Here is a 9,532-nt window from a genome sequence, read left to right on the forward strand (position 1 = left end):
CTTCGCCATCTTGATCTGATCATAGCCGGGGTAGGCATCCAAGAAAACAAGCACTCACAACCAGTGGTGGAGTCAATGATCTGATCAATGCGAGGAAGAGCAAACGGGTCCATGGGACAAGCCTTGTTTAAGTCTGTTAATCAACACACATCCGCCAAGTACCATTTTTCTTCAGAACAAGCACTGGGTTAGCTAACCACTCAGGATGAAAAACTTCGATGATGAACCCGGCAGCTAGGAGCCGGGCTGCTTCTTCACCATTGGCCTTGCACCTCTCCTCGTTAAAACGATGGAGGTATTGCTCAGCGAGTTCTCTCGGTACACCCGACATGTCAGAAGGTTTCCATGCAAAGATGTCCCGATTGTCACTGATGAACTCGATGAGCGCACTTTCCTATTTGGGGTTCATATTGGCCCCAATAGTAAACTGCTTTGATGAATCACCAGGTGTGAAGTCAACCTGTTTCGTATCTTCAGCCGACTTGAAGTTGAGGAGGGTACCAGACTCAATTGTTTTTTTCCAGAGATGTCATATCTGTTGGGCCAATGTCGTCCTTGTAAAACTTCAACTCCTTGGCTGCACATGCCAACTCAGCGTAAGCTGCATCTCCTTCCTCGCATTCTAGAGCAATTTTCCTGTCCCCATTGACTGTAATAGTGCCTTCAGGTCCTGGCATCTTAAGCTTCAAATAAACATAGCAATGTCATGCTATGAACCGAGTATAAGCCGGTCGTCCAAACAGAGCATGATATGGACTCTTGATCTTAACTACCTCAAACGTCAGGAACTCAGATATGTAGTTGAACTCAGTGACAAAAACAATTTCCAGGGAAATCTTCCCAATAGGATATGCTGACTTCCCAAGAACAATCCCATGAAACACTGTGAAGGATGGCTTGAGCTATTTCTCTAATAGATTCATCTGCTTGAACTTATCATAATAGAGGATGTTGATGCTACTCCCACCGTCTGTGAGTACCTTGGTGAGCTTATATCCACCAACTTGACGTGCCACCACTAGAGCAAGGCAACCCGGATTATCAACCCGAGGAGGGTGATCGTCCCGACTCCAAATCACAGGCTATTCAGTCCAGTTCAACTATCCTGGGACTGCCACCTAAACCATGTTGACGACGCGTTTCTGAAGTTTCTGGTCTCACTTACAAGTGCTGGTTGTGAATACATGATACTGCCCACTGTTCAACTACTTTAGATTGCTCTGAAACCCGGACTGATTTCACTGGTTCTGATTTCCCTGGCCACACTGCTGATTATTGCCTCTGCCATTGCCAGCCACCTAAAAACTAGAACCCTGGGCACGTGACCCCTGGAAGGCGACATTGGGGAAGTGCCCCTATGAACCGGCACCTTGAAAGCCGGCTCTGGACCCGTCAGCTCTAGAACTTCCTGGATGTCCACCATTTCCACCACCATGATGGTTCTGAAAAATTTGGTTTCTAAACTCCTGCATAATGAAGTAGTTTCCCCAAGAGTGATTCGCTGGCTTGCCATCAAAATTGTGTTTGGGACATGGGCCTTTGAGGGCTTCCTTGTAGTTATGAGGCCGATTCCCGTTATAAGGTCTCCCAGAATTGTTGTTTCTACACTGGTTTTTGAAGCTGGTATTTGTATTAATTTGCGACAAAATCTGAACCTCCATCGGCACTCTTGCGCTTGTTGTTATGGTTGCCATTATGCCCATGACCACCATTGTTTCCATTGTTTTGCTGCTCCTTTCCAGTGTTTTTCTTTCCCTTGAAAGACTTTTTGTCATTTGAAGTTGGATCCTTAGTATTATCTGACTCGGCATACCGAGTTAAAATGTCCATGAGATCACCCATGTATTTGATTTTCCACTTCATACGGCCAAGTTTCTAAACCAATGGTTCAAAATTAAAGTTCTTTTCTAGGATGGGGACAACTTGAGTAGCCGAGATACTATCTAATGAATGGATAATCTTTGCAATGTGACATGACCAATGATGGGCTGGCTAATCATCACATTGGGCACAGTGCTCCAGGTCAACAATTGTCATTGGGTGCTTGCAGGTTCCTTGGAAGTTCTTGATGAAACGTTCCTTCAGCTCGTCCCAAGTGTTGATTGAGTTGGGAGAAGATTTTCAACCACGTGTGTGTTGGTCTTTCCAACATCATGGTCAAGTAACAAGCACATACTGCATCACTAACTTCCAACATATCCATGGCTAATTCATAACTCTCAATCCACTCAGCCGGTTCCAGATCGGCTGTATAATTAGGGACTTTGCAAGGACCCTTGAAATCAGGTGGCATACGCTCATTATGCAAAGCCGTCCCTAAGCATGGAGTCCCGCTGGTCCTGCTGGAAATCCCAGTGCCTCGTAGAGCTGGATGGGCTGAGGCGGGTTTGGGCTGTATTGTAGGTTGAACATATGTTGCTCCTACATTTCCTGCCCCTGCTTTGTGCATAGCATGAGTGGCGTCAATGATTGCCTGTGCATCCTAAAATGCTGGTCGTGGCGGATTCTAGTGTGATTACTGCCGCCGCTGTCTGCATTCACTGCTGGAGACTCGGTGTGATGACTCCTGCTACGACTCTGGTGAGGAGTGGAGTGAAGCCGATGTTGGCTAGGGGATTAATTTATCTGCTGGGTGACCGTAGTTTTTAGCATCTCGATAGCGTTACTGGTCTCGATCTCTATCAGGCTATTTCTAGTAATCAGAATTGCAGCAGGATTGTGGGTTGTCACTAGCACATCATCAACCGGGTTGGAGTAATGAGCCGCCGGAGTCTAGAAATGATGAGGTGGGTGCTCGACCGGTGACTGTTGTCGAGCCGGTTCTGGTTGGCGCGACTGAGCCGGCAAGTGTTGCTGAGCCGGCTGACATTGCTGAGTCGGCGGTGGTTGCAATTGAGTTGTGTTTGGAGGTATAGTCCGTGTCAATTGGGGTATGACAGGTGCCTCACCTCGTGTACCAGTACCTACCCCTAGGATGGGTGCATCTCACGGTGTATCGAACAACCGTGTAGGCTCAAAACTAGGTGGCAGCTGACTCTGATGCGTCCTCTGGTGTATTGCAGAACTCTCGTTTTGATGAAAATTAAGGTGAAAAACGTCTGCCTTCAAGCGCTCAGTTTCACTAAGGATGTGAGCTTGTATCTCCACCATACGAGTATTTTCTGTGTTTATATCCTCGTGGATCTTGGCCATCTACTCACGTAGTTTCGCCACCTTTGTGTTACGTTCGTCCAAGTTCTTTGCGGTTACTGGAGCTGCCAAGAGAGTGCCCAGAGCAGTCATTATCTTCGCCAAGTCTTAAGCTGGTGTTTGGCTTGAGCCGGCCACATCGGGGGCCGCCACCAGTGCCCCAGCTATCGCCGCGGCACCCGCCATTGTGGAGTTCTGAGCCACTACAGTCTCAACTGTGTTCTGATTCCCTGCCATATAGATGGCCACCACTAGGTAAATGGTTATACGTAGAACTATACCGGTAGTGTGTGTTTGGGACCCCACGCCACTGGTACATAGCAGTAGCGTTTGGTAGAAAATGCGCTGCTGGTATTAGTTAGCAGCATCGTGTATTTTTTTAAGACACGCTACTGGTAAGTGTGCCACACCACACCCCCAGGACAGAGCATAGTAGTAGCATGGGGTATGAAAATCGCGCTACTACTATATTGATAGTAGTAGCGTGGATGTGCAACCCCGCGCTACTACTATGGATAGATAGGATCAGCTAGTTTGCTCGCTTAGTAGTAGCATGTGTTCCTGAGGCCATGCTACCACTACGAACTTAGTGATAGCGCGGCTCATGGGCATTCGCTACAGCTAAGCGCACACCTCCCTCTCTGCCTTATCCCCCTCTCTCTCGTCATGTTCTCTCTCTCCCCTTCCTCCCTCGACTCCGATCCAGATCCAGTGCCCCGGTAGAGGGCTTCCCACTCCGACCTCGGTGCGCCTTCTTCCCCATCGCCGTCGGCCACGATCCCCTCACTTGTCCCATGGATCCATCTCTTGCATGGCCGCCTCCCACACCGTCTCTTCCTTCCCCCATCTCATCACTAGGGAAGACAAGGCAAGCGGGAGGGAGATCGACCGTGTAGGTCAGATCCATCCGCCACGACCTCGACGGAGATGGCCCAGTGGATGGAGCGGACCTGCAAATCATCAAGCCAAGATAGCCTTCCTTGATTTCCTTGACCATCTTGGATTATCTTCCCTGATTTTCTTGATTCTTCACGCACATGGAAGCAAGGCTCCATCCTTGTTCTCTTCTCCACAGGGGTCACGCACAGGGCACCACCGACAAGTGAAGAGAAGACCACCGCTCCTCCGGGTCTGCTTCTTCCTACTCTTCAAGGTCCCTCTATCCCTCTCATGCCGTGCCTGAATTAATTACGTTAGGTGTCACAACCAAACTGAAACTTTTTTATCTTCAGAGAGGAGAAAACCGAATCTTTAATTAGGTTAGCTTGCACCTGCTGCTGCTATTTTATATCTCTTGTTCTTGTGTGTGACAAGATCACTCTAGTAAGTATGATTTCCTGCACATTATGATTGTTCATCCTTCTGATGTAGGAGTAATAGGTTAACCGAATTGGAGAGTAATGAGGCCGTGAAGGTGTGAAAAAATGGTCGGTCCTTGTTGGCCAAAACATGCTCTAGAATTGGGGAGTGATGACCAGCCACACGAGGTACATACGAGTGAAACTGCCTTGTTGCCCAACCCTTGTTTCTCTTGTTACCATTTGTATGTATGCTTATATACGTCCATTTGATGTGCCGGGCTAATCCGAAGGTGGTTAGGAAAGGGTTTGTGAAGAGGGCGGGGTTGGCCAAGAACCGCAAGGGGAAAAAGTTGTTCGTGGTGATGGAGGCCAAGCGGAGCAACCTGTGTGCCTCCGCAGATGTTGGGACAGCCAAGGAGCTCCTTCAGCTTGCTGACAAGGTACAGTTTGCTGTGTACAAAATTGTTCTAATATTTCAGCTTGTCTATCTCATAACCATATTACATAGGCGTAGTCTTATTTATAGAAATCACTCACTTTTTCGGTTTTGTATATTTATTTTCGTAGCTATTGTACTACACAACATGCATGGAAATATATGTCTGCTGAAAATTAATTTTATTTGTTCTTTTCTCTGTACATAAATCTGTTGGATGAAGTGGCACTAAACTATGTTGTTTCACTGAAATACCACTCAAACTTTGTTCTGTCATTTTCATCTACTTGAGGCCAATTTCTCTTTTCCGTGCTATTACCCCTTTTTTAAATAGACATTCATTCAACTCCCTCTCCTCCCCGCCACCAATCATGGAGAGCATGTCCAATGCCCCCAAATACGCTGCAACGGCAAGGTTCCTACTAGTTTAAGAAGAATGGCTTTGTAACTGCCGCCAACTCTTGTAGTATAAGATTTGATGTTTACGTATTCTGACTAGTCGTTTACTATATGTGTGGATAGTTTCTTAGATGGAAACCTTGCACTTGAATTTAAGCTAGTAGATACTGAGCTCTGTGATTGAAGTGTCTCTGTTGAATACTTCTAAACTGAACAATTTCCTTCAGAATTATGACACTTCTTGGTGTAGCATTGTAGCTTAGGTCCCTTCTACTGCTACTCCACTTAGTAATCTGTCCGTATTCTACTAGTACATACTTTTTAGCTGTGTGTGTTCGCTGTATTATGTTCATCTTCCTAAACTACTACAACACTAGTGGCTGTCTTACTACCAGCGATAGTCTATCAACATTATTAACCCCAAATGAAGAGAGGATAATTCCCTAGCCGCGGTACAGAGCACTACTACTTGTCTTGTTGTCTCACCAATACAATATTTACTAATTGTAATTAGCACCTATGTACTGGTACTCTATTATATTCTTCCACCTCAAGTACAAGACCAATACTAGTAAGCTATCTTACTGCCCCGCTCATAGATTCTCGCTTAGAGATACCAAGCCTGTTCTCCGAGAGTTCGAGAAATGTGGCGTTATATTGAGACATCACTCTGGCCCAAGAGAGGGTAATTGGATAATTAGTAATTCTGAACATCTTTGTAGCTTGCAAAAACCAGATTGCAAGTAATTCTGAACATCTTTGTAGCTTGCAAAAACCAGATTGCAAGTAATTCTGAAGATCTTTGTAGCTTGCAAGAACATATCCAATTTTATTGATTGTAGGCCCGTATCCAGTTTGATTTATTCACAGTTTCTTTGCCTTGAGTTTCAATCAATTGTACTGGTGTAGGTAGTATGTTCATATCATACTTTTGCAATGGACCCAAAATGATCTAAAGGTGAAGCTATAGTAGTTTGGTCTTGCTTTCTTTTGTTTACATTGGCTAACTTGATATTGTAACAAAGGATAGCAGAAGACACTGATTAATGCTAATGATTTAGTAACTACAAAATTTATGTGTTTTTCTTTGCCTTGTCCCGCTCAGTAATGTATTATATTTGTGTGTGAAGACTGAACTTGGTGCCAAACATTGCGGCGCCAAGTAAACATAACACTCTACCTGATGTGGTACTATATATAGCGAATACCCTAACAATAAATCTGCTAACACAAAAAACTTATGGCAATGCCAGTGATGATGTTTTGAGAATTTATTGACTTGTGATTTACAGAAAAATATAAAAAATACTCTTGTGTTTCTTTTGGACCTCATGCTTTTCTATGCACTTGTAAAATCTATATGCATTCTTATATAACTATTTTCTGTACTTTTTGTAGCTACTGAAATGCCAGAACTGCTCTCTTTGATGGCATTAAAGAAGGTGCAATACAAGCACCAACTTATTCTTCACATGAGAATGAGTGAGCTATGGATGGATTCCAAGATCGAGTCAGCATTCGCAAGAGGGTGAGTGCCACATAATGATTGAATATCTGAATTCTTCATCTTTGCTTTATGTAAAAAGTTGGTGTTTTCACATATTTATTATACGTGTTTATATTCTCAAAAAAAGATGGTGTGTGTTCATATTTTAACTATATCTCTTAGCTAAGATCGTAAGAAGATATTTGTAGTTGTACGCTTTATAAAAAGGAGTATATTTTCCTCACAAAACTAAGAGATGATCAACTTTAGGAATTGCAACTTTATAGACAGTACTAATCTAGACTGGTATCCATGGTAACCATGTGCATTCCTAGACCATTTAGTTTGAATAGCAAGTGAGGAATTAAGCATATATTTTCGGCATGAGCTTTTTTAAATAGCTAGATGAGAAGGAACCTTAACTTAATGGGTCTTGTGAATTGTAATATACGATTTGGTTGAACTGATGATATTTGCATACTAACAAGTTTTCACTTTCCCGACGTGGACGCAAGGGTGATCGACTCTAACTAGCGCGGCCCGGTGGGCACTGTGCTCTTCAACCCGGTGAAGCCCGGCGGCCACGTCACACAGATGATCGTCCAGGTGATCGTGACACCGAAGGTCGCCGAGGTGGAGGACCTTGACGCCACCCTCCGAGGGGAGGGAGGATTCGGGTCCAATGGCGTCTGAACTTCGAGCCTTGGTAGATACATCTAGAGAAGTGGTTTGTTTAGGTTGGTGGTGAACACTAGGGAAGGTACCCACGTTTCGATGATGGTTGTGTGCGTCCGATGTTAAATGGATTCTTGTGATCTCTTCCAGTTGAGATGGTTCTGAGACCTTAGTTTATCTTGCACTGGATGTGTCTCTGATTTCCATCCATGAATACTTCATCTAATTTTTAACTTTTAATTCCTAATTAGCTAGTAGTAGCGTGTGGTAAAAGGTGCACGCTACTAGTCCTAATTAATTAGTAGTAGCGTGGGGGAAATGCACGCTACTAGTACTTATGATAGTAGTAGCGTGGGTTACAAAAAAGCGCTACTGCTATCTTCAGTTACTAGTAGCGCTGGGACAAACAAGCGCTACTGCTAAAAAATAGCTGTAGCGCCATAGCAGTAGCGCGTCTGCCAGCACTACTGGTAGCAAAAAAACCAGCGCTACTGGTAAGCATTTTCCTAGTAGTGGGCCACTCGGCGAGGTGGCTCGAAAACCTCCGGGTTGATTTCATCATCGGAGTAGCCCCCCAGCGTGTCATCGAAAAGTGGGAGAATTGAGTCGGTGCCTCCAACTGAGGATTCGCCATTTGAGTTGACTAGCGTGTCATCGCCAGATGTGGAACCGCTTGAAAGACTGACCCCATGGGTGAAGCTGGCGAAAGCATGGGTCCAGCCGGCTTGTGCCTGGCCGGGTCTGGCGCGACAAGCCGGCCCGAAGGTGTTGGAGCTGATGTCCGGCTCAGGACCAGATTCGTCGATTATGCCAATGAAGACGTGGACCTTGCCGAAGGAGACCCGGTACCCGTACTCAATTGAGTCGGCCTCGGCACCCCAGCCTGATTCTTCGATGTAGAGCTTGCCTCGGCGACTCTTCGTCATCCGGCCAATCGCGTATCCCTCGATCCCTAGGAGAGTGCCCTCCAAGTACTCAACACCATAGTGCGTAGGTGTAACACCCTCGATGCGACTATATCTCCCACGTGTCGAGGCACGACTTAGAGGCATAATCGCATTGAAGGCATATGTCTCAAGTGAGGTAATCTTCACACAACCCATGTAATATATAAAGGAAAGAGATACATAGTTGGCTTACAATCGCCACTTCACACAATTACATGAATAAAGCATTACATCAACCAAATTCAAATAGGGTCCGACTACGGCACCAAAATAAAAGAAGAACCCCAAATGCGACAAAGGTCCCCGATCGACCCCAACTGGGCTCCACTACTGATCAACTAGAACGGAAACAACACAGAGGACAAGATCTTCAACGAGCTCCTCCTGAGCTTGGTTGCGTCATCTGCACGGACTCATCGGCACCTGCAAGCTGGTTTTGGAAGTAACTATGAGCCACGGGGACTCAGCAATCTCGCACCCTCGCGATCAAGACTATTTAAGCTTATGGGTAAGGTAAAGGTATGAGGTGGAGTTGCAGCAAGCGACTAGCATATATGGTGGCTAACATGCGCAAATGAGAGCGAGAAGAGAAGGTAAAGTACGGTCGATAAAACTATGATCAAGAAGTGATCCTATAGCAACCTACGTCAAGCATAACTCCAACAACCGTGTTCACTTCCCGGACACCGCCGGAAAGAGACTATCACGGTTACACACGCGGTTGATTCATTTTAATTAAGGTCAAGTTCAGGTTTTCTACAACCGGACGTTAACAAATTCCCATCTGCCCATAACCGCGGGCACGGCTTTCGAAAGTTCAAATCCCTGCAGGGGTGTCCCAACTTAGCCCATGACAAGCTCTCACGGTCAACGAAGGAATAGACCTCCACCCGAGACGTTCCGATCAGACTCGGTATCCCGGTACAACAAGACATTTCGACAGGGTAAAACTAAACCAGCAACACCGCCCGAATGTGCCGACAAATCCCGATAGGAGCTGCATATATCTCTTTCTCAGGGCACACTCAGATGAGCCAGACGTCGGGTAAGCCAGCCCAGAGTTGCCCCTGGTAGCCTCGAACATCGCTCAGTTGGACCA

The 9,532-nt window shown here is 45.7% G+C and overlaps 1 long non-coding RNA gene across 1 annotated transcript; it reads left to right on the top strand.

Annotated features, from left to right (window-relative positions):
• The first annotated feature begins 4,623 nt into the window (after positions 1–4,623).
• LOC125533295 lies at positions 4,624–7,640 on the top strand. The gene is made up of 3 exons (XR_007294217.1): positions 4,624–4,930; positions 6,724–6,853; positions 7,327–7,640. It is a non-coding gene; the product is annotated as an uncharacterized LOC125533295 (long non-coding RNA).
• Positions 7,641–9,532: the final 1,892 nt, after the last annotated feature.

This window comes from Triticum urartu, chromosome 1 (assembly GCF_003073215.2).
Source record: "Triticum urartu cultivar G1812 chromosome 1, Tu2.1, whole genome shotgun sequence".
Lineage (NCBI taxonomy): Eukaryota > Viridiplantae > Streptophyta > Magnoliopsida > Poales > Poaceae > Triticum > Triticum urartu.